The sequence below is a fragment of the Ascidiella aspersa genome, chromosome 3 (assembly GCF_963924565.1).
Source record: "Ascidiella aspersa chromosome 3, kaAscAspe10.2, whole genome shotgun sequence".
Taxonomy (NCBI): Eukaryota; Metazoa; Chordata; class Ascidiacea; order Phlebobranchia; family Ascidiidae; genus Ascidiella; species Ascidiella aspersa.
The window spans coordinates 31,502,387-31,519,597 of NC_139449.1; the positions used below are offsets into that span (position 1 = coordinate 31,502,387).

Consider the following 17,211-nt stretch of genomic DNA (forward strand, 5'->3'; position numbering starts at 1 on the left):
TATAGCTCATTATCTGACCAGTTTTTGTCGGCAATACACTAATCTTGAGAGAAATAAACATTTCTCAACTCCCGGTTAGCTCAGTCGGTAGAGCGTTGGACTTTTAATCCAACGGTCAAGGGTTCAAGTCCCTTATCGGGCGCACATTTTATTACAAATTTCTAAATAAAATTAGAATTTTGAGAATTTTTGTTTGTTTATGAACAGATCTTGTTTAGGATCATCTGTATTAATTCCTTTACGATTTAAAAACGAAACTATTGAAATTGATTTTTTAAGTATGGTATTTGCTTCATACCTCTCGTTGTAATTAGTCAACGTCTCCCAGATGGTCTAGTGGTTAGCATTCCTGGCTTTCACCCAGGCGGCCCGGGTTCAATTCCCGGTCTGGGAATTATTTCATTGTTACTAAAAAACCTTTAACTGCCGAGAAAATTATTTTGTATTGGTTTCAAATATCCCTGTACTGAGCAAAGACATCTCCCAGATGGTCTAGTGGTTAGGATTCCTGGCTTTCACCCAGGCGGCCCGGGTTCAATTCCCGGTCTGGGAAACTTTTTTCTTTTAAACTGAACTAGTATCCCTACTACCACATTGTGCCTCTATGCAAATATAAACTAAGATTCTTACTGTTGATGCATCGATGGTTTACCCTCTTTTATAGCTCATTATGTGACCGGTTCTTGTCGGCAATACACTTATCTTGAGATAAATAAACATTTCTCAACCCCCGGTTAGCTCAGTCGGTAGAGCGTTGGACTTTTAATCCAACGGTCAAGGGTTCAAGTCCCTTATCGGGCGCAAATTTTATTACAAGTTCTAAATAAAATTTGAATTTTGAGAATTTTTGTTCGTATATGAGCAGATCTTGTTTAGGATCATCTGTATTAATTCCTTTACGATTTAAAAACGAAACTATTGAAATAGATCTTTTAAGTATGGTATTTGCTTCATACCTCTCGTTGTAATTAGTCAACGTCTCCCAGATGGTCTAGTGGTTAGGATTCCTGGCTTTCACCCAGGCGGCCCGGGTTCAATTCCCGGTCTGGGAATTATTTCTTTGTTACTAAAAAACCTTTAACTGCCGAGATAAATATTGTGTATTGGTTTCAAATATCCCTGTACTGAGCAAAGACATCTCCCAGATGGTCTAGTGGTTAGGATTCCTGGCTCTCACCCAGGCGGCCCGGGTTCAATTCCCGGTCTGGGAATTATTTCATTGTTACTAAAAAACCTTTAACTGCCGAGAAAATTATTTTGTATTGGTTTCAAATATCCCTGTACTGAGCAAAGACATCTCCCAGATGGTCTAGTGGTTAGGATTCCTTGCTTTCACCCAGGCGGCCTGGGTTCAATTCCCGGTCTGGGAAACTTTTTTCTTTTAAACTGAACTAGTATCCCTACTACCACATTGTGCCTCTATGCAAATATAAACTAAGATTCTTACTGTTGATGCATCGATGGTTTACCCTCTTTTATAGCTCATTATGTGACCAGTTCTTGTCGGCAATACACTTCTCTTGAGATAAATAAAATTTCTCAACGCCCGGTTAGCTCAGTCGGTAGAGCGTTGGACTTTTAATCCAACGGTCAAGGGTTCAAGTCCCTTATCGGGCGCAAATTTTATTACAAGTTCTAAATAAAATTTGAATTTTGAGAATTTTTGTTCGTATATGAGCAGATCTTGTTTAGGATCATCTGTATTAATTCCTTTACGATTTAAAAACGAAACTATTGAAATAGATTTTTTAAGTATAGTATTTGCTTCATACCCCTCGTTGTAATTAGTCAACGTCTCCCAGATGGTCTAGTGGTTAGGATTCCTGGCTTTCACCCAGGCGGCCCGGGTTCAATTCCCGGTCTGGGAATTATTTCTTTGTTACTAAAAAACCTTTAACTGCCGAGATAAGTATTGTGTATTGGTTTCAAATATCCCTGTACAAAGCAATGACATCGCCCAGATGGTCTAGTGGTTAGGATTCCTGGCTCTCACCCAGGCTGCCCGGGTTCAATTCCCGGTCTACGAAACTTTTTTCTTTTAAACTGAACTAGTATCCCTACTACCACATTGTGCCTCTATGCAAATATAAACTAAGATTCTTACTGTTGATGCAACGATGGTTTACCCTCTCTTATAGCTCATTATCTGACCGGTTTTTGTCGGCAATACACTAATCTTGAGAGAAATAAACATTTCTCAACTCCCGGTTAGCTCAGTCGGTAGAGCGTTGGACTTTTAATCCAACGGTCAAGGGTTCAAGTCCCTTATCGGGCGCACATTTTATTACAAATTTCTAAATAAAATTAGAATTTTGAGAATTTTTGTTTGTTTATGAACAGATCTTGTTTAGGATCATCTGTATTAATTCCTTTACGATTTAAAAACGAAACTATTGAAATTGATTTTTTAAGTATGGTATTTGCTTCATACCTCTCGTTGTAATTAGTCAACGTCTCCCAGATGGTCTAGTGGTTAGCATTCCTGGCTTTCACCCAGGCGGCCCGGGTTCAATTCCCGGTCTGGGAATTATTTCATTGTTACTAAAAAACCTTTAACTGCCGAGAAAATTATTTTGTATTGGTTTCAAATATCCCTGTACTGAGCAAAGACATCTCCCAGATGGTCTAGTGGTTAGGATTCCTGGCTTTCACCCAGGCGGCCCGGGTTCAATTCCCGGTCTGGGAAACTTTTTTCTTTTAAACTGAACTAGTATCCCTACTACCACATTGTGCCTCTATGCAAATATAAACTAAGATTCTTACTGTTGATGCATCGATGGTTTACCCTCTTTTATAGCTCATTATGTGACCGGTTCTTGTCGGCAATACACTTATCTTGAGATAAATAAACATTTCTCAACCCCCGGTTAGCTCAGTCGGTAGAGCGTTGGACTTTTAATCCAACGGTCAAGGGTTCAAGTCCCTTATCGGGCGCAAATTTTATTACAAGTTCTAAATAAAATTTGAATTTTGAGAATTTTTGTTCGTATATGAGCAGATCTTGTTTAGGATCATCTGTATTAATTCCTTTACGATTTAAAAACGAAACTATTGAAATAGATCTTTTAAGTATGGTATTTGCTTCATACCTCTCGTTGTAATTAGTCAACGTCTCCCAGATGGTCTAGTGGTTAGGATTCCTGGCTTTCACCCAGGCGGCCCGGGTTCAATTCCCGGTCTGGGAATTATTTCTTTGTTACTAAAAAACCTTTAACTGCCGAGATAAATATTGTGTATTGGTTTCAAATATCCCTGTACTGAGCAAAGACATCTCCCAGATGGTCTAGTGGTTAGGATTCCTGGCTCTCACCCAGGCGGCCCGGGTTCAATTCCCGGTCTGGGAATTATTTCTTTGTTACTAAAAAACCTTTAACTGCCGAGATAAATATTGTGTATTGGTTTCAAATATCCCTGTACAGAGCAAAGACATCTCCCAGATGGTCTAGTGGTTAGGATTCCTGGCTCTCACCCAGGCGGCCCGGGTTCAATTCCCGGTCTGGGAATTATTTCATTGTTACTAAAAAACCTTTAACTGCCGAGAAAATTATTTTGTATTGGTTTCAAATATCCCTGTACTGAGCAAAGACATCTCCCAGATGGTATAGTGGTTAGGATTCCTTGCTTTCACCCAGGCGGCCTGGGTTCAATTCCCGGTCTGGGAAACTTTTTTCTTTTAAACTGAACTAGTATCCCTACTACCACATTGTGCCTCTATGCAAATATAAACTAAGATTCTTACTGTTGATGCATCGATGGTTTACCCTCTTTTATAGCTCATTATGTGACCGGTTCTTGTCGGCAATACACTTCTCTTGAGATAAATAAAATTTCTCAACGCCCGGTTAGCTCAGTCGGTAGAGCGTTGGACTTTTAATCCAACGGTCAAGGGTTCAAGTCCCTTATCGGGCGCAAATTTTATTACAAGTTCTAATTAAAATTTGAATTTTGAGAATTTTTGTTCGTATATGAGCAGATCTTGTTTAGGATCATCTGTATTAATTCCTTTACGATTTAAAAACGAAACTATTGAAATAGATCTTTTAAGTATGGTATTTGCTTCATACCTCTCGTTGTAATTAGTCAACGTCTCCCAGATGGTCTAGTGGTTAGGATTCCTGGCTTTCACCCAGGCGGCCCGGGTTCAATTCCCGGTCTGGGAATTATTTCTTTGTTACTAAAAAACCTTTAACTGCCGAGATAAATATTGTGTATTGGTTTCAAATATCCCTGTACTGAGCAAATACATCTCCCAGATGGTCTAGTGGTTAGGATTCCTGGCTCTCACCCAGGCGGCCCGGGTTCAATTCCCGGTCTGGGAAATTTTTTTCTTTTGAACTGAACTAGTATCCCCCTACTACCACAGTGTGCCTCTATGCAAATATAAACTAAGATTCTTACTGTTGACACAACGATGGTTTACCCTCTTTTATAGCTCATTATGTGACCGTATTTTGTCGGCAATACACTTATTTTGAGAGAAATAAAAATTTCTTAACGCCCGGTTAGCTCAGTCGGTAGAGCGTTGGACTTTTAATCCAACGGTCAAGGGTTCAAGTCCCTTATCGGGCGCAAATTTTATTACAAATTTCTAAATAAAATTTGTATTTTGAGAATTTTTGTTCGTATATAAGCAGATCTTTTTTAGGATCATCTGTATTAATTCCTTTACCATTTAAAAACGAAACTATTGAAATTGATTTTTTAAGTATGGTATTTGCTTCATACCTCTCGTTGTAATTAGTCAAGGTCTCCCAGATGGTCTAGTGGTTAGGATTCCTGGCTTTCACCCAGGCGGCCCGGGTTCAATTCCCGGTCTGGGAATTATTTCATTGTTACTAAAAAACCTTTAACTGCCGAGAAAATTATTTTGTATTGGTTTCAAATATCCCTGTACTGAGCAAAGACATCTCCCAGATGGTCTAGTGGTTAGGATTCCTGGCTTTCACCCAGGCGGCCCGGGTTCAATTCCCGGTCTGGGAAACTTTTTTCTTTTAAACTGAACTAGTATCCCTACTACCACATTGTGCCTCTATGCAAATATAAACTAAGATTCTTACTGTTGATGCATCGATGGTTTACCCTCTTTTATAGCTCATTATGTGACCGGTTCTTGTCGGCAATACACTTATCTTGAGATAAATAAACATTTCTCAACGCCCGGTTAGCTCAGTCGGTAGAGCGTTGGACTTTTAATCCAACGGTCAAGGGTTCAATTCCCTTATCGGGCGCAAATTTTATTACAAGTTCTAAATAAAATTTAAATTGTGAGAATTTTTGTTCGTATATGAGCAGATCTTGTTTAGGATCATCTGTATTAATTCCTTTACGATTTAAAAACAAAACTATTGAAATTGATTTTTTAAGTATGGTATTTGCTTCATACCTCTCGTTGTAAGTAGTCAAGGTCTCCATGGTGGTCTAATGGTTAGGATTCCTGGCTTTCACCCAGGCGGCCCGGGTTCAGTTCCCGGTCTAGGAATTGTTTCTTTGTTACTAAAAGACCTTTAACTGCCGAGATAAATATTGTGTATTGGTTTCAAATATCTCTGTACTGAGCAAATACATCTCCCAGATGGTCTAGTGGTTAGGATTCCTGGCTCTCACCCAGGCGGCCCGGGTTCAATTCCCGGTCTGGGAATTTTTTTTCTTTTGAACTGAACTAGTATCCCCCTACTACCACAATGTACCTCTATGCAAATATAAACTAAGATTCTTACTGTTGATGCAACGATGGTTTACCCTCTTTTATAGCTCATTATGTGACCGGTTTTTGTCGGCAATACACTTATCTTGAGATAAATAAACATTTCTCAACGCCCGGTTAGCTCAGTCGGTAGAGCGTTGGACTTTTAATCCAACGGTCAAGGGTTCAAGTCCCTTATCGGGCGCAAATTTTATTACAAGTTCTAAATAAAATTTGAATTTTGAGAATTTTTGTTCGTATATGAGCAGATCTTGTTTAGGATCATCTGTATTAATTCCTTTACGATTTAAAAACGAAACTATTGAAATAGATTTTTTAAGTATGGTATTTGCTTCATACCTCTCGTTGTAATTAGTCACCGTCTCCCAGATGGTGTAGTGGTTAGGATTCCTGGCTTTCACCCAGGCGTCCCGGGTTCAATTCCCGGTCTGGGAATTTATTCTTTGTTACTAAAAAACTTTAACTGCCGAGATAAATATTGTGTATTGGTTTCAAATATCCTGTCCTGAGCAAAGACATCTCCCAGATGGTCTAGTGGTTAGGATTCCTGGCTCTCACCCAGGCGGGCCGGGTTCAATTCCCGGTCTGGGAAATTTTTTTCTTTTGAACTGAACTAGTATCCCCCTACTACCACAATGTGCCTCTATGCAAATATAAACTAAGATTCTTACTGTTGATGCAACGATGGTTTAACCTCTTTTATAGCTCATTGCGTGACCGTTTTTTGTCGGCGTTATTTTGAGAGAAATAAACATTTCTTAACGCCCGGTTAGCTCAGTCGGTAGAGCGTTGGACTTTTAATCCAACGGTCAAGGGTTCAAGTCCCTTATCGGGCACAAATTTTATTACAAATTTCTAAACAAAATTTGTATTTTGAGAATTTTTGTTCGTATATGAGCAGATTTTGTTTAGGTTCATCTGTCTTAATTCATTTACGATTTAAAAAGGAAACTACAGAAATTGATTTTTTAAGTATGGTATTTGCTTCATACCTCTCGTTGTAAGTAGTCACCGTCTCCCAGATGGTCTAGTAGTTAAGATTCCTGGCTTTCACCCAGGCGGCCCGGGTTCAATTCCCGGTCTGGGAATTAATTCTTTGTTACTAAAAGACCTTCAACTGCCGAGATAAATATTGTGAATTGGTTTGAAATATCCCTGTACGGAGCAAAGACATCTCCCAGATGGTCTAAAAGACCTTCAACTTCTTACTGTTGATGCAACAAGATTCTTACTGTTGATCAAGATTCTTACTGTTGATGCAACGATGGTTTACCCTCTTTTATAGCTCATTATGTGTCCGGTTTTTGTCGGCAATACACTTATCTTGAGAGAAATAAACATTTCTCAACGCCCGGTTAGCTCAGTCGGTAGAGCGTTGTACTTTTAATCCAACGGTCAAGGGTTCAAGTCCCTTATCGGGCGCAAATTTTATTACAAGTTTCTAAATAAAATTTGAATTTTGAGAATTTTTGTTCGTATATGAGCAGATCTTTTTTAGGATAATCTGTATTAATTCCTTTACGATTTAAAAACGAAACTGTTGAAATTGATTTTTTAAGTATGGTATTTGCTTCATACCTCTCGTTGTAATTAGTCAACGTCTCCCAGATGGTCTAGTGGTTAGGATTCCTGGCTTTCACCCAGGCGGCCCGGGTTCAATTCCCGGTCTGGGAATTATTTCATTGTTACTAAAAAACCTTTAACTGCCGAGAAAATTATTTTGTATTGGTTTCAAATATCCCTGTACTGAGCAAAGACATCTCCCAGATGGTCTAGTGGTTAGGATTCCTGGCTTTCACCCAGGCGGCCCGGGTTCAATTCCCGGTCTGGGAAACTTTTTTCTTTTAAACTGAACTAGTATCCCTACTACCACATTGTGCCTCTATGCAAATATAAACTAAGATTCTTACTGTTGATGCAACGATGGATTACCCACTTTTATAGCTCATTATGTGACCGGTTCTTGTCGGCAATACACTTATCTTGAGATAAATAAACATTTCTCAACGCCCGGTTAGCTCAGTCGGTAGAGCGTTGGACTTTTAATCCAACGGTCAAGGGTTCAAGTCCCTTATCGGGCGCAAATTTTATTACAAGTTCTAAATAAAATTTGAATTTTGAGAATTTTTGTTCGTATATGAGCAGATCTTGTTTAGGATCATCTGTATTAATTCCTTTACGATTTAAAAACGAAACTATTGAAATAGATTTTTTAAGTATGGTATTTGCTTCATACCTCTCGTTGTAATTAGACAACGTCACCCAGATGGTCTAGTGGTTAGGATTCCTGGCTTTCACCCAGGCGGCCCGGGTTCAATTCCCGGTCTGGGAATTATTTCTTTGTTACTAAAAAACATTTAACTGCCGAGATAAATATTGTGTATTGGTTTCAAATATCCCTGTACTGAGCAAAGACATCTCCCAGATGGTCTAGTGGTTAGGATTCCTGGCTCTCACCCAGGCGGCCCGGGTTCAATTCCCGGTCTGGGAAACTTTTTTCTTTTGAACTGAACTAGTATCCCCCTACTACCACAATTTGCCTCTTTGCAAATATAAACTAAGATTCGTACTGTTGATTCAACTATGGTTTACCCTCTTTTATAGCTCATTATGTGACCGTATTTTGTCGGCAATACACTTATTTTGAGAGAAATAAAAATTTCTTAACGCCCGGTTAGCTCAGTCGGTAGAGCGTTGGACTTTTAATCCAACGGTCAAGGGTTCAAGTCCCTTATCGGGCGCAAATTTTATTACAAATTTCTAAATAAAATTTGTATTTTGAGAATTTTTGTTCGTATATGAGCAGATTTTGTGTAGGATAATCTGTCTCAATTCCTTTACAATTCAAAACAAAAACTATTGAAATTGATTTTTTAGGTATGGTATTTGCTTCATACCTCTCGGTGTAATTAGTCAACGTCTCCCAGATGGTCTAGTGGTTAGGATTCCTGGCTTTCACCCAGGCGTCCCGGGTTCAATTCCCGGTCTGGGAATTTATTCTTTGTTACTAAAAAACTTTAACTGCCGAGATAAATATTGTGTATTGGTTTCAAATATCCCTGTCCTGAGCAAAGACATCTCCCAGATGGTCTAGTGGTTAGGATTCCTGGCTCTCACCCAGGCGGGCCGGGTTCAATTCCCGGTCTGGGAAATTTTTTTCTTTTGAACTGAACTAGTACCCCCCTACTACCACAATGTGCCTCTATGCAAATATAAACCAAGATTCTTACTGTTGATGCAACGATGGTTTAACCTCTTTTATAGCTCATTGCGTGACCGTTTTTTGTCGGCAATACACTTATTTTGAGAGAAATAAACATTTCTTAACGCCCGGTTAGCTCAGTCGGTAGAGCGTTGGACTTTTAATCCAACGGTCAAGGGTTCAAGTCCCTTATCGGGCACAAATTTTATTACAAATTTCTAAACAAAATTTGTATTTTGAGAATTTTTGTTCGTATATGAGCAGATTTTGTTTAGGTTCATCTGTCTTAATTCCTTTACGATTTAAAAAGGAAACTACAGAAATTGATTTTTTAAGCATGGTATTTGCTTCATACCTCTTGTTGTAAGTAGTCACCGTCTCCCAGATGGTCTAGTAGTTAGGATTCCTGGCTTTCACCCAGGCGGCCCGGGTTCAATTCCCGGTCTGGGAATTAATTCTTTGTTACTAAAAGACCTTCAACTGCCGAGATAAATATTGTGCATTGGTTTCAAATATCCCTGTACGGAGCAAAGACATCTCCCAGATGGTCTAGTGGTTAGGATTCCTGGCTCTCACCCAGGCGTCCCGGGTTCAATTCCCGGTCTGGGAAACTTTTTCCTTTTGAATTGAACTAGTATCCCCCTACTACCACAATTTACCTCTATGCAAATATAAACTAAGATTCTTACTGTTGATGCAACGATGGTTTACCCTCTTTTATAGCTCATTATGTGACCGGTTTTTGTCGGCAATACACTTATCTTGAGAGAAATAAACATTTCTCAACGCCCGGTTAGCTCAGTCGGTAGAGCGTTGTACTTTTAATCCAACGGTCAAGGATTCAAGTCCCTTATCGGGCGCAAATTTTATTACAAGTTTCTAAATAAAATTTGAATTTTGAGAATTTTTGTTCGTATATGAGCAGATCTTTTTTAGGATCATCTGTATTAATTCCTTTACGATTTAAAAACGAAACTGTTGAAATTGATTTTTTAAGTATGGTATTTTCTTCATACCTCTCGTTATAATTAGTCAACGTCTCCCAGATGGTCTAGTGGTTTGGATTCCTGGCTTTCACCCAGGCGGCCCGGGTTCAATTCCCGGTCTGGGAATGATTTCATTGTTACTAAAAAACCTTTAACTGCCGAGAAAATTATTTTGTATTGGTTTCAAATATCCCTGTACTGAGCAAAGACATCTCCCAGATGGTCTAGTGGTTAGGATTCCTGGCTTTCACCCAGGCGGCCCGGGTTCAATTCCCGGTCTGGGAAACTTTTTTCTTTTAAACTGAACTAGTATCCCTACTTCCACATTGTGCCTCTATGCAAATATAAACTAAGATTCTTACTGTTGATGCATCGATGGTTTACCCTCTTTTATAGCTCATTATGTGACCGGTTCCTGTCGGCAATACACTTATCTTGAGATAAATAAACATTTCTCAAGGCCCGGTTAGCTCAGTCGGTAGAGCGTTGGACTTTTAATCCAACGGTCAAGGGTTCAAGTCCCTTATCGGGCGCAAATTTTATTACAAGTTCTAAATAAAATTTGAATTTTGAGAATTTTTGTTCGTATATGAGCAGATCTTGTTTAGGATCATCTGTATTAATTCCTTTACGATTTAAAAACGAAACTATTGAAATAGATCTTTTAAGTAGGGTATTTGCTTCATACCTCTCGTTGTAATTAGTCAACGTCTCCCAGATGGTCTAGTGGTTAGGATTCCTGGCTTTCAACCAGGCGGCCCGGGTTCAATTCCCGGTCTGGGAATTATTTCTTTGTTACTAAAAAACCTTTAACTGCCGAGATAAATATTGTGTATTGGTTTCAAATATCCCTGTACCGAGCAAAGACATCTCCCAGATGGTCTAGTGGTTAGGATTTCTGGCTCTCACCCAGGCGGCCCGGGTTCAATTCCCGGTCTGGGAAATTTTTTTCTTTTGAACTGAACTAGTATCCCCCTACTACCACAGTGTGCCTCTATGCAAATATGAACTAAGATTCTTACTGTTGACACAACGATGGTTTACCCTCTTTTATAGGTCATTATGTGACCGTATTTTGTCGGCAAAACACTTATTTTGAGAGAAATAAAAATTTCTTAACGCCCGGTTAGCTCAGTCGGTAGAGCGTTGGACTTTTAATCCAACGGTCAAGGGTTCAAGTCCCTTATCGGGCGCAAATTTTATTACAAATTTCTAAATAAAATTTGTATTTTGAGAATTTTTGTTCGTATATGAGCAGATCTTTTTTAGGATCATCTGTATTAATTCCTTTACGATTTAAAAACGAAACTATTGAAATTGATTTTTTAAGTATGGTATTTGCTTCATACCTCTCGTTGTAATTAGTCAACGTCTCCCAGATGGTCTAGTGGTTAGGATTCCTGGCTTTCACCCAGGCGTCCCGGGTTCAATTCCCGGTCTGGGAATTTATTCTTTGTTACTAAAAAACTTTAACTGCCGAGATAAATATTGTGTATTGGTTTCAAATATCCCTGTCCTGAGCAAAGACATCTCCCAGATGGTCTAGTGGTTAGGATTCCTGGCTCTCACCCAGGCGGCCCGGGTTCAATTCCCGGTCTGGGAAATTTTTTTCTTTTGAACTGAACTAGCATCCCCCTACTACCACAATGTGCCTCTATGCAAATATAAACTAAGATTCTTACTGTTGATGCAACGATGGTTTAACCTCTTTTATAGCTCATTGCGTGACCGTTTTTTGTCGGCAATACACTTATTTTGAGAGAAATAAACATTTCTTAACGCCCGGTTAGCTCAGTCGGTAGAGCGTTGGACTTTTAATCCAACGGTCAAGGGTTCAAGTCCCTTATCGGGCACAAATTTTATTACAAATTTCTAAACAAAATTTGTATTTTGAGAATTTTTGTTCGTATATGAGCAGATTTTGTTTAGGTTGATCTGTCTTAATTCATTTACGATTTAAAAAGGAAACTACAGAAATTGATTTTTTAAGCATGGTATTTGCTTCATACCTCTCGTTGTAAGTAGTCGCCGTCTCCCAGATGGTCTAGTAGTTAGGATTCCTGGCTTTCACCCAGGCGGCCCGGGTTCAATTCCCGGTCTGGGAATTAATTCTTTGTTACTAAAAGACCTTCAACTGCCGAGATAAATATTGTGCATTGGTTTGAAATATCCCTGTACTGAGCAAAGACATCTCCCAGATGGTCTAGTGGTTAGGATTCCTGGCTCTCACCCAGGCGTCCCGGGTTCAATTCCCGGTCTGGGAAACTTTTTCCTTTTGAATTGAACTAGTATCCCCCTATTACCACAATTTACCTCCATGCAAATGTAAACTGAGATTCTTACTGTTGATGCAACGATGGTTTACCCTCTTTTATAGCTCATTATGTGACCGGTTTTTGTCGGCAATACACTTATCTTGAGAGAAATAAACATTTCTCAACGCCCGGTTAGCTCAGTCGGTAGAGCGTTGTACTTTTAATCCAACGGTCAAGGGTTCAAGTCCCTTATCGGGCGCAAATTTTATTACAAGTTTCTAAATAAAATTTGAATTTTGAGAATTTTTGTTCGTATATGAGCAGATCTTTTTTAGGATCATCTGTATTAATTCCTTTACGATTTAAAAACGAAACTGTTGAAATTGATTTTTTAAGTATGGTATTTGCTTCATACCTCTCGTTGTAATTAGTCAACGTCTCCCAGATGGTCTAGTGGTTAGGATTCCTGGCTTTCACCCAGGCGGCCCGGGTTCAATTCCCGGTCTGGGAATTATTTCATTGTTACTAAAAAACCTTTAACTGCCGAGAAAATTATTTTGTATTGGTTTCAAATATCCCTGTACTGAGCAAAGACATCTCCCAGATGGTCTAGCGGTTAGGATTCCTGGCTTTCACCCAGGCGGCCCGGGTTCAATTCCCGGTCTGGGAAACTTTTTTCTTTTAAACTGAACTAGTATCCCTACTACCACATTGTGCCTCTATGCAAATATAAACTAAGATTCTTACTGTTGATGCATCGATGGTTTACCCTCTTTTATAGCTCATTATGTGACCGGTTCTTGTCGGCAATACACTTATCTTGAGATAAATAAAAATTTCTCAACGCCCGGTTAGCTCAGTCGGTAGAGCGTTGGACTTTTAATCCAACGGTCAAGGGTTCAAGTCCCTTATCGGGCGCAAATTTTATTACAAGTTCTAAATAAAATTTGAATTTTGAGAATTTTTGTTCGTATATGAGCAGATCTTGTTTAGGATCATCTGTATTAATTCCTTTACGATTTAAAAACGAAACTATTGAAATAGATTTTTTAAGTATGGTATTTGCTTCATACCTCTCGTTGTAATTAGACAACGTCTCCCAGATGGTCTAGTGGTTAGGATTCCTTGCTTTCACCCAGGCGGCCAGGGTTCAATTCCCGGTCTGGGAATTATTTCTTTGTTACTAAAAAACATTTAACTGCCGAGATAAATATTGTGTATTGGTTTCAAATATCCCTGTACTGAGCAAAGACATCTCCCAGATGGTCTAGTGGTTAGGATTCCTGGCTCTCACCCAGGCGGCCCGGGTTCAATTCCCGGTCTGGGAAACTTTTTTCTTTTGAACTGAACTAGTATCCCCCTACTACCACAATTTGCCTCTTTGCAAATATAAACTAAGATTCTTACTGTTGATTCAACTATGGTTTACCCTCTTTTATAGCTCATTATGTGACCGTATTTTGTCGGCAATACACTTATTTTGAGAGAAATAAAAATTTCTTAACGCCCGGTTAGCTCAGTCGGTAGAGCGTTGGACTTTTAATCCAACGGTCAAGGGTTCAAGTCCCTTATCGGGCGCAAATTTTATTACAAATTTCTAAATAAAATTTGTATTTTGAGAATTTTTGTTCGTATATGAGCAGATTTTGTGTAGGATAATCTGTCTCAATTCCTTTACAATTCAAAACAAAAACTATTGAAATTGATTTTTTAAGTATGGTATTTGCTTCATACCTCTCGGTGTAATTAGTCAACGTCTCCCAGATGGTCTAGTGGTTAGGATTCCCGGCTTTCACCCAGGCGTCCCGGGTTCAATTCCCAGCCTGAGAATTTATTCTTTGTTACTAAAAAACTTTAACTGCCGAGATAAATATTGTGTATTGGTTTCAAATATCCCTGTCCTGAGCAAAGACATCTCCCAGATGGTCTAGTGGTTAGGATTCCTGGCTCTAACCCAGGCCGGCAGGGTTCAATTCCCGGTCTGGGTAATTTTTTTCTTTTGAACTGAACTAGTATCCCCCTACTACCACAATGTGCCTCTATGCAAATATAAACTAAGATTCTTACTGTTGATGCAACGATGGTTTAACCTCTTTTATAGCTCATTGCGTGACCGTTTTTTGTCGGCAATACACTTATTTTGAGAGAAATAAACATTTCTTAACGCCCGGTTAGCTCAGTCGGTAGAGCGTTGGACTTTTAATCCAACGGTCAAGGGTTCAAGTCCCTTATCGGGCACAAATTTTATTACAAATTTCTAAACAAAATTTGTATTTTGAGAATTTTTGTTCGTATATGAGCAGATTTTGTTTAGGTTCATCTGTCTTAATTCATTTACGATTTAAAAAGGAAACTACAGAAATTGATTTTTTAAGCATGGTATTTGCTTCATACATCTCGTTGTAAGTAGTCACCGTCTCCCAGATGGTCTAGTAGTTATGATTCCTGGCTTTCACCCAGGCGGCCCGAGTTCAATTCCCGGTCTGGGAATTAATTCTTTGTTACTAAAAGACCTTCAACTGCCGAGATAAATATTGTGCATTGGTTTCAAATATCCCTGTACTGAGCAAAGACATCTCCCAGATGGTCTAGTGGTTAGGATTCCTGGCTCTCACCCAGGCGTCCCGGGTTCAATTCCCGGTCTGGGAAACTTTTTCCTTTTGAATTGAACTAGTATCCCCCTACTACCACAATTTGCCTCTTTGCAAATATAAACTAAGATTCTTACTGTTGATTCAACTATGGTTTACCCTCTTTTATAGCTCATTATGTGACCGTATTTTGTCGGCAATACACTTATTTTGTGAGAAATAAAAATTTCTTAACGCCCGGTTAGCTCAGTCGGTAGAGCGTTGGACTTTTAATCCAACGGTCAAGGGTTCAAGTCCCTTATCGGGCGCAAATTTTATTACAAATTTCTAAATAAAATTTGTATTTTGAGAATTTTTGTTCGTATATGAGCAGATTTTGTGTAGGATAATCTGTCTCAATTCCTTTACAATTCAAAACAAAAACAATTGAAATTGATTTTTTAAGTATGGTATTTGCTTCATACCTCTCGTTGTAATTAGTCAACGTCTCCCAGATGGTCTAGTGGTTAGGATTCCTGGCTTTCACCCAGGCGTCCCGGGTTCAATTCCCGGTCTGGGAATTTATTCTTTGTTACTAAAAAACTTTAACTGCCGAGATAAATATTGTGTATTGGTTTCAAATATCCCTGTCCTGAGCAAAGACATCTCCCAGATGGTCTAGTGGTTAGGATTCCTGGCTCTCACCCAGGCGGGCCGGGTTCAATTCCCGATCTGGGAATTTTTTTTCTTTTGAACTGAACTAGTATCCCCCTACTACCACAATGTGCCTCTATGCAAATATAAACTAAGATTCTTACTGTTGATGCAACGATGGTTTAACCTCTTTTATAGCTCATTGCGTGTCCGTTTTTTGTCGGCAATACACTTATTTTGAGAGAAATAAACATTTCTTAACGCCCGGTTAGCTCAGTCGGTAGAGCGTTGGACTTTTAATCCAACGGTCAAGGGTTCAAGTCCCTTATCGGGCACAAATTTTATTACAAATTTCTTAACAAAATTTGTATTTTGAGAATTTTTTTCGTATATGAGCAGATTTTGTTTAGGTTCATCTGTCTTAATTCATTTACGATTTAAAAAGGAAACTACAGAAATTGATTTTTTAAGCATGGTATTTGCTTCATACCTCTCGTTGTAAGTAGTCACCGTCTCCCAGATGGTCTAGTAGTTAGGATTCCTGGCTTTCACCCAGGCGGCCCGGGTTCAATTCCCGGTCTTGGAATTAATTCTTTGTTACTAAAAGACCTTCAACTGCCGAGATAAATATTGTGCATTGGTTTCAAATATCCCTGTACTGAGCAAAGACATCTCCCAGATGGTCTAGTGGTTAGGATTCCTGGCTCTCACCCAGGCGTCCCGGGTTCAATTCCCGGTCTGGGAAACTTTTTCCTTTTGAATTGAACTAGTATCCCCCTACTACCACAATTTACCTCTATGCAAATATAAACTAAGATTCTTACTGTTGATGCAACGATGGTTTACCTTCTTTTATAGCTCATTATGTGAACGGTTCTTGTCGGCAATACACTTATCTTGAGAGAAATAAACATTTCTCAACGCCCGGTTAGCTCAGTCGGTAGAGCGTTGTACTTTTAATCCAACGGTCAAGGGTTCAAGTCCCTTATCGGGCGCAAATTTTATTACAAGTTTCTAAATAAAATTTTAATTTTGAGAATTTTTGTTCGTATATGAGCAGATCTTTTTTAGGATCATCTGTATTAATTCCTTTACGATTTAAAAACGAAACTGTTGAAATTGATTTTTTAAGTATGGTATTTGCTTCATACCTCTCGTTGTAATTAGTCAACGTCTCCCAGATGGTCTAGTGGTTAGGATTCCTGGCTTTCACCCAGGCGGCCCGGGTTCAATTCCCGGTCTGGGAATTATTTCATTGTTACTAAAAAACCTTTAACTGCCGAGAAAATTATTTTGTATTGGTTTCAAATATCCCTGTACTGAGCAAAGACATCTCCCAGATGGTCTAGTGGTTAGGATTCCTGACTTTCACCCAGGCGGCCCGGGTTCAATTCCCGGTCTGGGAAACTTTTTTCTTTTAAACTGAACTAGTATCCCTACTACCACATTGTGCCTCTATGCAAATATAAACTAAGATTCTTACTGTTGATGCATCGATGGTTTACCCTCTTTTATAGCTCATTATGTGACCGGTTCTTGTCGGCAATACACTTATCTTGAGATAAATTTCTTTGTTACTAAAAAACCTTTAACTGCCGAGATAAATATTGTGTATTGGTTTCAAATATCCCTGTACTGAGCAAAGACATCTCCCAGATGGTCTAGTGGTTAGGATTCCTGGCTCTCACCCAGGCGGCCCGGGTTCAATTCCCGGTCTGGGAATTTTTTTTCTTTTGAACTGAACTAGTATCCCCCTACAGCCACATTGTGCCTCTATGCAAATATAAACTAAGATTCTTACTGTTGACACAACGATGGTTTACCCTCTTTTATAGCTCAT

At 39.1% G+C, this 17,211-nt stretch overlaps 66 non-coding genes across 66 annotated transcripts; all 66 read left to right on the forward strand.

The window, feature by feature from the left end:
- Positions 1-69: 69 nt before the first annotated feature.
- On the forward strand, positions 70-142 carry Trnak-uuu (transfer RNA lysine (anticodon UUU)). The gene has a single exon. It is a non-coding gene; the product is annotated as a tRNA-Lys (tRNA).
- A 339-nt stretch (positions 143-481) lies between these two features.
- On the forward strand, positions 482-553 carry Trnae-uuc (transfer RNA glutamic acid (anticodon UUC)). The gene has a single exon. It is a non-coding gene; the product is annotated as a tRNA-Glu (tRNA).
- A 175-nt stretch (positions 554-728) lies between these two features.
- Positions 729-801, forward strand: Trnak-uuu (transfer RNA lysine (anticodon UUU)). Its single transcript has one exon. It is a non-coding gene; the product is annotated as a tRNA-Lys (tRNA).
- A 179-nt stretch (positions 802-980) lies between these two features.
- Positions 981-1,052, forward strand: Trnae-uuc (transfer RNA glutamic acid (anticodon UUC)). Its single transcript has one exon. It is a non-coding gene; the product is annotated as a tRNA-Glu (tRNA).
- Positions 1,053-1,139: 87 nt separating this feature from the next.
- Trnae-cuc (transfer RNA glutamic acid (anticodon CUC)) lies at positions 1,140-1,211 on the forward strand. Its single transcript has one exon. It is a non-coding gene; the product is annotated as a tRNA-Glu (tRNA).
- Positions 1,212-1,544: 333 nt separating this feature from the next.
- Trnak-uuu (transfer RNA lysine (anticodon UUU)) lies at positions 1,545-1,617 on the forward strand. The gene has a single exon. It is a non-coding gene; the product is annotated as a tRNA-Lys (tRNA).
- A 179-nt stretch (positions 1,618-1,796) lies between these two features.
- Positions 1,797-1,868, forward strand: Trnae-uuc (transfer RNA glutamic acid (anticodon UUC)). Its single transcript has one exon. It is a non-coding gene; the product is annotated as a tRNA-Glu (tRNA).
- Positions 1,869-1,953: 85 nt separating this feature from the next.
- Trnae-cuc (transfer RNA glutamic acid (anticodon CUC)) lies at positions 1,954-2,027 on the forward strand. The gene has a single exon. It is a non-coding gene; the product is annotated as a tRNA-Glu (tRNA).
- A 175-nt stretch (positions 2,028-2,202) lies between these two features.
- Trnak-uuu (transfer RNA lysine (anticodon UUU)) lies at positions 2,203-2,275 on the forward strand. The gene has a single exon. It is a non-coding gene; the product is annotated as a tRNA-Lys (tRNA).
- A 339-nt stretch (positions 2,276-2,614) lies between these two features.
- Trnae-uuc (transfer RNA glutamic acid (anticodon UUC)) lies at positions 2,615-2,686 on the forward strand. The gene has a single exon. It is a non-coding gene; the product is annotated as a tRNA-Glu (tRNA).
- Positions 2,687-2,861: 175 nt separating this feature from the next.
- Trnak-uuu (transfer RNA lysine (anticodon UUU)) lies at positions 2,862-2,934 on the forward strand. Its single transcript has one exon. It is a non-coding gene; the product is annotated as a tRNA-Lys (tRNA).
- A 179-nt stretch (positions 2,935-3,113) lies between these two features.
- On the forward strand, positions 3,114-3,185 carry Trnae-uuc (transfer RNA glutamic acid (anticodon UUC)). Its single transcript has one exon. It is a non-coding gene; the product is annotated as a tRNA-Glu (tRNA).
- Positions 3,186-3,272: 87 nt separating this feature from the next.
- Trnae-cuc (transfer RNA glutamic acid (anticodon CUC)) lies at positions 3,273-3,344 on the forward strand. The gene has a single exon. It is a non-coding gene; the product is annotated as a tRNA-Glu (tRNA).
- An 87-nt stretch (positions 3,345-3,431) lies between these two features.
- Trnae-cuc (transfer RNA glutamic acid (anticodon CUC)) lies at positions 3,432-3,503 on the forward strand. The gene has a single exon. It is a non-coding gene; the product is annotated as a tRNA-Glu (tRNA).
- Positions 3,504-3,836: 333 nt separating this feature from the next.
- Positions 3,837-3,909, forward strand: Trnak-uuu (transfer RNA lysine (anticodon UUU)). Its single transcript has one exon. It is a non-coding gene; the product is annotated as a tRNA-Lys (tRNA).
- Positions 3,910-4,088: 179 nt separating this feature from the next.
- Positions 4,089-4,160, forward strand: Trnae-uuc (transfer RNA glutamic acid (anticodon UUC)). Its single transcript has one exon. It is a non-coding gene; the product is annotated as a tRNA-Glu (tRNA).
- An 87-nt stretch (positions 4,161-4,247) lies between these two features.
- On the forward strand, positions 4,248-4,319 carry Trnae-cuc (transfer RNA glutamic acid (anticodon CUC)). The gene has a single exon. It is a non-coding gene; the product is annotated as a tRNA-Glu (tRNA).
- Positions 4,320-4,496: 177 nt separating this feature from the next.
- Trnak-uuu (transfer RNA lysine (anticodon UUU)) lies at positions 4,497-4,569 on the forward strand. The gene has a single exon. It is a non-coding gene; the product is annotated as a tRNA-Lys (tRNA).
- Positions 4,570-4,749: 180 nt separating this feature from the next.
- Positions 4,750-4,821, forward strand: Trnae-uuc (transfer RNA glutamic acid (anticodon UUC)). The gene has a single exon. It is a non-coding gene; the product is annotated as a tRNA-Glu (tRNA).
- Positions 4,822-4,908: 87 nt separating this feature from the next.
- On the forward strand, positions 4,909-4,980 carry Trnae-uuc (transfer RNA glutamic acid (anticodon UUC)). The gene has a single exon. It is a non-coding gene; the product is annotated as a tRNA-Glu (tRNA).
- A 175-nt stretch (positions 4,981-5,155) lies between these two features.
- On the forward strand, positions 5,156-5,228 carry Trnak-uuu (transfer RNA lysine (anticodon UUU)). Its single transcript has one exon. It is a non-coding gene; the product is annotated as a tRNA-Lys (tRNA).
- Positions 5,229-5,566: 338 nt separating this feature from the next.
- On the forward strand, positions 5,567-5,638 carry Trnae-cuc (transfer RNA glutamic acid (anticodon CUC)). The gene has a single exon. It is a non-coding gene; the product is annotated as a tRNA-Glu (tRNA).
- A 177-nt stretch (positions 5,639-5,815) lies between these two features.
- Trnak-uuu (transfer RNA lysine (anticodon UUU)) lies at positions 5,816-5,888 on the forward strand. Its single transcript has one exon. It is a non-coding gene; the product is annotated as a tRNA-Lys (tRNA).
- Positions 5,889-6,224: 336 nt separating this feature from the next.
- On the forward strand, positions 6,225-6,296 carry Trnae-cuc (transfer RNA glutamic acid (anticodon CUC)). The gene has a single exon. It is a non-coding gene; the product is annotated as a tRNA-Glu (tRNA).
- Positions 6,297-6,467: 171 nt separating this feature from the next.
- On the forward strand, positions 6,468-6,540 carry Trnak-uuu (transfer RNA lysine (anticodon UUU)). The gene has a single exon. It is a non-coding gene; the product is annotated as a tRNA-Lys (tRNA).
- Positions 6,541-6,720: 180 nt separating this feature from the next.
- Trnae-uuc (transfer RNA glutamic acid (anticodon UUC)) lies at positions 6,721-6,792 on the forward strand. The gene has a single exon. It is a non-coding gene; the product is annotated as a tRNA-Glu (tRNA).
- A 261-nt stretch (positions 6,793-7,053) lies between these two features.
- On the forward strand, positions 7,054-7,126 carry Trnak-uuu (transfer RNA lysine (anticodon UUU)). The gene has a single exon. It is a non-coding gene; the product is annotated as a tRNA-Lys (tRNA).
- Positions 7,127-7,306: 180 nt separating this feature from the next.
- Positions 7,307-7,378, forward strand: Trnae-uuc (transfer RNA glutamic acid (anticodon UUC)). The gene has a single exon. It is a non-coding gene; the product is annotated as a tRNA-Glu (tRNA).
- An 87-nt stretch (positions 7,379-7,465) lies between these two features.
- Trnae-uuc (transfer RNA glutamic acid (anticodon UUC)) lies at positions 7,466-7,537 on the forward strand. The gene has a single exon. It is a non-coding gene; the product is annotated as a tRNA-Glu (tRNA).
- A 175-nt stretch (positions 7,538-7,712) lies between these two features.
- Positions 7,713-7,785, forward strand: Trnak-uuu (transfer RNA lysine (anticodon UUU)). Its single transcript has one exon. It is a non-coding gene; the product is annotated as a tRNA-Lys (tRNA).
- Positions 7,786-7,964: 179 nt separating this feature from the next.
- Positions 7,965-8,036, forward strand: Trnae-uuc (transfer RNA glutamic acid (anticodon UUC)). The gene has a single exon. It is a non-coding gene; the product is annotated as a tRNA-Glu (tRNA).
- An 87-nt stretch (positions 8,037-8,123) lies between these two features.
- Trnae-cuc (transfer RNA glutamic acid (anticodon CUC)) lies at positions 8,124-8,195 on the forward strand. The gene has a single exon. It is a non-coding gene; the product is annotated as a tRNA-Glu (tRNA).
- A 177-nt stretch (positions 8,196-8,372) lies between these two features.
- Trnak-uuu (transfer RNA lysine (anticodon UUU)) lies at positions 8,373-8,445 on the forward strand. Its single transcript has one exon. It is a non-coding gene; the product is annotated as a tRNA-Lys (tRNA).
- Positions 8,446-8,625: 180 nt separating this feature from the next.
- On the forward strand, positions 8,626-8,697 carry Trnae-uuc (transfer RNA glutamic acid (anticodon UUC)). Its single transcript has one exon. It is a non-coding gene; the product is annotated as a tRNA-Glu (tRNA).
- An 86-nt stretch (positions 8,698-8,783) lies between these two features.
- On the forward strand, positions 8,784-8,855 carry Trnae-cuc (transfer RNA glutamic acid (anticodon CUC)). Its single transcript has one exon. It is a non-coding gene; the product is annotated as a tRNA-Glu (tRNA).
- Positions 8,856-9,032: 177 nt separating this feature from the next.
- Trnak-uuu (transfer RNA lysine (anticodon UUU)) lies at positions 9,033-9,105 on the forward strand. Its single transcript has one exon. It is a non-coding gene; the product is annotated as a tRNA-Lys (tRNA).
- A 180-nt stretch (positions 9,106-9,285) lies between these two features.
- Trnae-uuc (transfer RNA glutamic acid (anticodon UUC)) lies at positions 9,286-9,357 on the forward strand. Its single transcript has one exon. It is a non-coding gene; the product is annotated as a tRNA-Glu (tRNA).
- Positions 9,358-9,444: 87 nt separating this feature from the next.
- On the forward strand, positions 9,445-9,516 carry Trnae-cuc (transfer RNA glutamic acid (anticodon CUC)). Its single transcript has one exon. It is a non-coding gene; the product is annotated as a tRNA-Glu (tRNA).
- Positions 9,517-9,946: 430 nt separating this feature from the next.
- Positions 9,947-10,018, forward strand: Trnae-uuc (transfer RNA glutamic acid (anticodon UUC)). Its single transcript has one exon. It is a non-coding gene; the product is annotated as a tRNA-Glu (tRNA).
- Positions 10,019-10,105: 87 nt separating this feature from the next.
- Positions 10,106-10,177, forward strand: Trnae-uuc (transfer RNA glutamic acid (anticodon UUC)). Its single transcript has one exon. It is a non-coding gene; the product is annotated as a tRNA-Glu (tRNA).
- A 175-nt stretch (positions 10,178-10,352) lies between these two features.
- Positions 10,353-10,425, forward strand: Trnak-uuu (transfer RNA lysine (anticodon UUU)). The gene has a single exon. It is a non-coding gene; the product is annotated as a tRNA-Lys (tRNA).
- A 179-nt stretch (positions 10,426-10,604) lies between these two features.
- Trnae-uuc (transfer RNA glutamic acid (anticodon UUC)) lies at positions 10,605-10,676 on the forward strand. Its single transcript has one exon. It is a non-coding gene; the product is annotated as a tRNA-Glu (tRNA).
- Positions 10,677-10,763: 87 nt separating this feature from the next.
- Positions 10,764-10,835, forward strand: Trnae-cuc (transfer RNA glutamic acid (anticodon CUC)). The gene has a single exon. It is a non-coding gene; the product is annotated as a tRNA-Glu (tRNA).
- Positions 10,836-11,012: 177 nt separating this feature from the next.
- On the forward strand, positions 11,013-11,085 carry Trnak-uuu (transfer RNA lysine (anticodon UUU)). Its single transcript has one exon. It is a non-coding gene; the product is annotated as a tRNA-Lys (tRNA).
- Positions 11,086-11,265: 180 nt separating this feature from the next.
- Trnae-uuc (transfer RNA glutamic acid (anticodon UUC)) lies at positions 11,266-11,337 on the forward strand. Its single transcript has one exon. It is a non-coding gene; the product is annotated as a tRNA-Glu (tRNA).
- Positions 11,338-11,423: 86 nt separating this feature from the next.
- On the forward strand, positions 11,424-11,495 carry Trnae-cuc (transfer RNA glutamic acid (anticodon CUC)). The gene has a single exon. It is a non-coding gene; the product is annotated as a tRNA-Glu (tRNA).
- Positions 11,496-11,672: 177 nt separating this feature from the next.
- Positions 11,673-11,745, forward strand: Trnak-uuu (transfer RNA lysine (anticodon UUU)). The gene has a single exon. It is a non-coding gene; the product is annotated as a tRNA-Lys (tRNA).
- Positions 11,746-11,925: 180 nt separating this feature from the next.
- Trnae-uuc (transfer RNA glutamic acid (anticodon UUC)) lies at positions 11,926-11,997 on the forward strand. The gene has a single exon. It is a non-coding gene; the product is annotated as a tRNA-Glu (tRNA).
- Positions 11,998-12,084: 87 nt separating this feature from the next.
- On the forward strand, positions 12,085-12,156 carry Trnae-cuc (transfer RNA glutamic acid (anticodon CUC)). Its single transcript has one exon. It is a non-coding gene; the product is annotated as a tRNA-Glu (tRNA).
- A 177-nt stretch (positions 12,157-12,333) lies between these two features.
- On the forward strand, positions 12,334-12,406 carry Trnak-uuu (transfer RNA lysine (anticodon UUU)). The gene has a single exon. It is a non-coding gene; the product is annotated as a tRNA-Lys (tRNA).
- Positions 12,407-12,586: 180 nt separating this feature from the next.
- Positions 12,587-12,658, forward strand: Trnae-uuc (transfer RNA glutamic acid (anticodon UUC)). Its single transcript has one exon. It is a non-coding gene; the product is annotated as a tRNA-Glu (tRNA).
- Positions 12,659-12,745: 87 nt separating this feature from the next.
- On the forward strand, positions 12,746-12,817 carry Trnae-uuc (transfer RNA glutamic acid (anticodon UUC)). The gene has a single exon. It is a non-coding gene; the product is annotated as a tRNA-Glu (tRNA).
- Positions 12,818-12,992: 175 nt separating this feature from the next.
- On the forward strand, positions 12,993-13,065 carry Trnak-uuu (transfer RNA lysine (anticodon UUU)). The gene has a single exon. It is a non-coding gene; the product is annotated as a tRNA-Lys (tRNA).
- A 338-nt stretch (positions 13,066-13,403) lies between these two features.
- On the forward strand, positions 13,404-13,475 carry Trnae-cuc (transfer RNA glutamic acid (anticodon CUC)). Its single transcript has one exon. It is a non-coding gene; the product is annotated as a tRNA-Glu (tRNA).
- A 177-nt stretch (positions 13,476-13,652) lies between these two features.
- Positions 13,653-13,725, forward strand: Trnak-uuu (transfer RNA lysine (anticodon UUU)). The gene has a single exon. It is a non-coding gene; the product is annotated as a tRNA-Lys (tRNA).
- Positions 13,726-14,312: 587 nt separating this feature from the next.
- On the forward strand, positions 14,313-14,385 carry Trnak-uuu (transfer RNA lysine (anticodon UUU)). The gene has a single exon. It is a non-coding gene; the product is annotated as a tRNA-Lys (tRNA).
- A 339-nt stretch (positions 14,386-14,724) lies between these two features.
- Trnae-cuc (transfer RNA glutamic acid (anticodon CUC)) lies at positions 14,725-14,796 on the forward strand. The gene has a single exon. It is a non-coding gene; the product is annotated as a tRNA-Glu (tRNA).
- Positions 14,797-14,973: 177 nt separating this feature from the next.
- Trnak-uuu (transfer RNA lysine (anticodon UUU)) lies at positions 14,974-15,046 on the forward strand. The gene has a single exon. It is a non-coding gene; the product is annotated as a tRNA-Lys (tRNA).
- A 180-nt stretch (positions 15,047-15,226) lies between these two features.
- Positions 15,227-15,298, forward strand: Trnae-uuc (transfer RNA glutamic acid (anticodon UUC)). Its single transcript has one exon. It is a non-coding gene; the product is annotated as a tRNA-Glu (tRNA).
- An 86-nt stretch (positions 15,299-15,384) lies between these two features.
- Positions 15,385-15,456, forward strand: Trnae-cuc (transfer RNA glutamic acid (anticodon CUC)). Its single transcript has one exon. It is a non-coding gene; the product is annotated as a tRNA-Glu (tRNA).
- Positions 15,457-15,633: 177 nt separating this feature from the next.
- On the forward strand, positions 15,634-15,706 carry Trnak-uuu (transfer RNA lysine (anticodon UUU)). The gene has a single exon. It is a non-coding gene; the product is annotated as a tRNA-Lys (tRNA).
- A 338-nt stretch (positions 15,707-16,044) lies between these two features.
- Trnae-cuc (transfer RNA glutamic acid (anticodon CUC)) lies at positions 16,045-16,116 on the forward strand. The gene has a single exon. It is a non-coding gene; the product is annotated as a tRNA-Glu (tRNA).
- A 177-nt stretch (positions 16,117-16,293) lies between these two features.
- On the forward strand, positions 16,294-16,366 carry Trnak-uuu (transfer RNA lysine (anticodon UUU)). The gene has a single exon. It is a non-coding gene; the product is annotated as a tRNA-Lys (tRNA).
- A 180-nt stretch (positions 16,367-16,546) lies between these two features.
- Positions 16,547-16,618, forward strand: Trnae-uuc (transfer RNA glutamic acid (anticodon UUC)). The gene has a single exon. It is a non-coding gene; the product is annotated as a tRNA-Glu (tRNA).
- An 87-nt stretch (positions 16,619-16,705) lies between these two features.
- Positions 16,706-16,777, forward strand: Trnae-uuc (transfer RNA glutamic acid (anticodon UUC)). The gene has a single exon. It is a non-coding gene; the product is annotated as a tRNA-Glu (tRNA).
- Positions 16,778-17,021: 244 nt separating this feature from the next.
- Positions 17,022-17,093, forward strand: Trnae-cuc (transfer RNA glutamic acid (anticodon CUC)). The gene has a single exon. It is a non-coding gene; the product is annotated as a tRNA-Glu (tRNA).
- Positions 17,094-17,211: the final 118 nt, after the last annotated feature.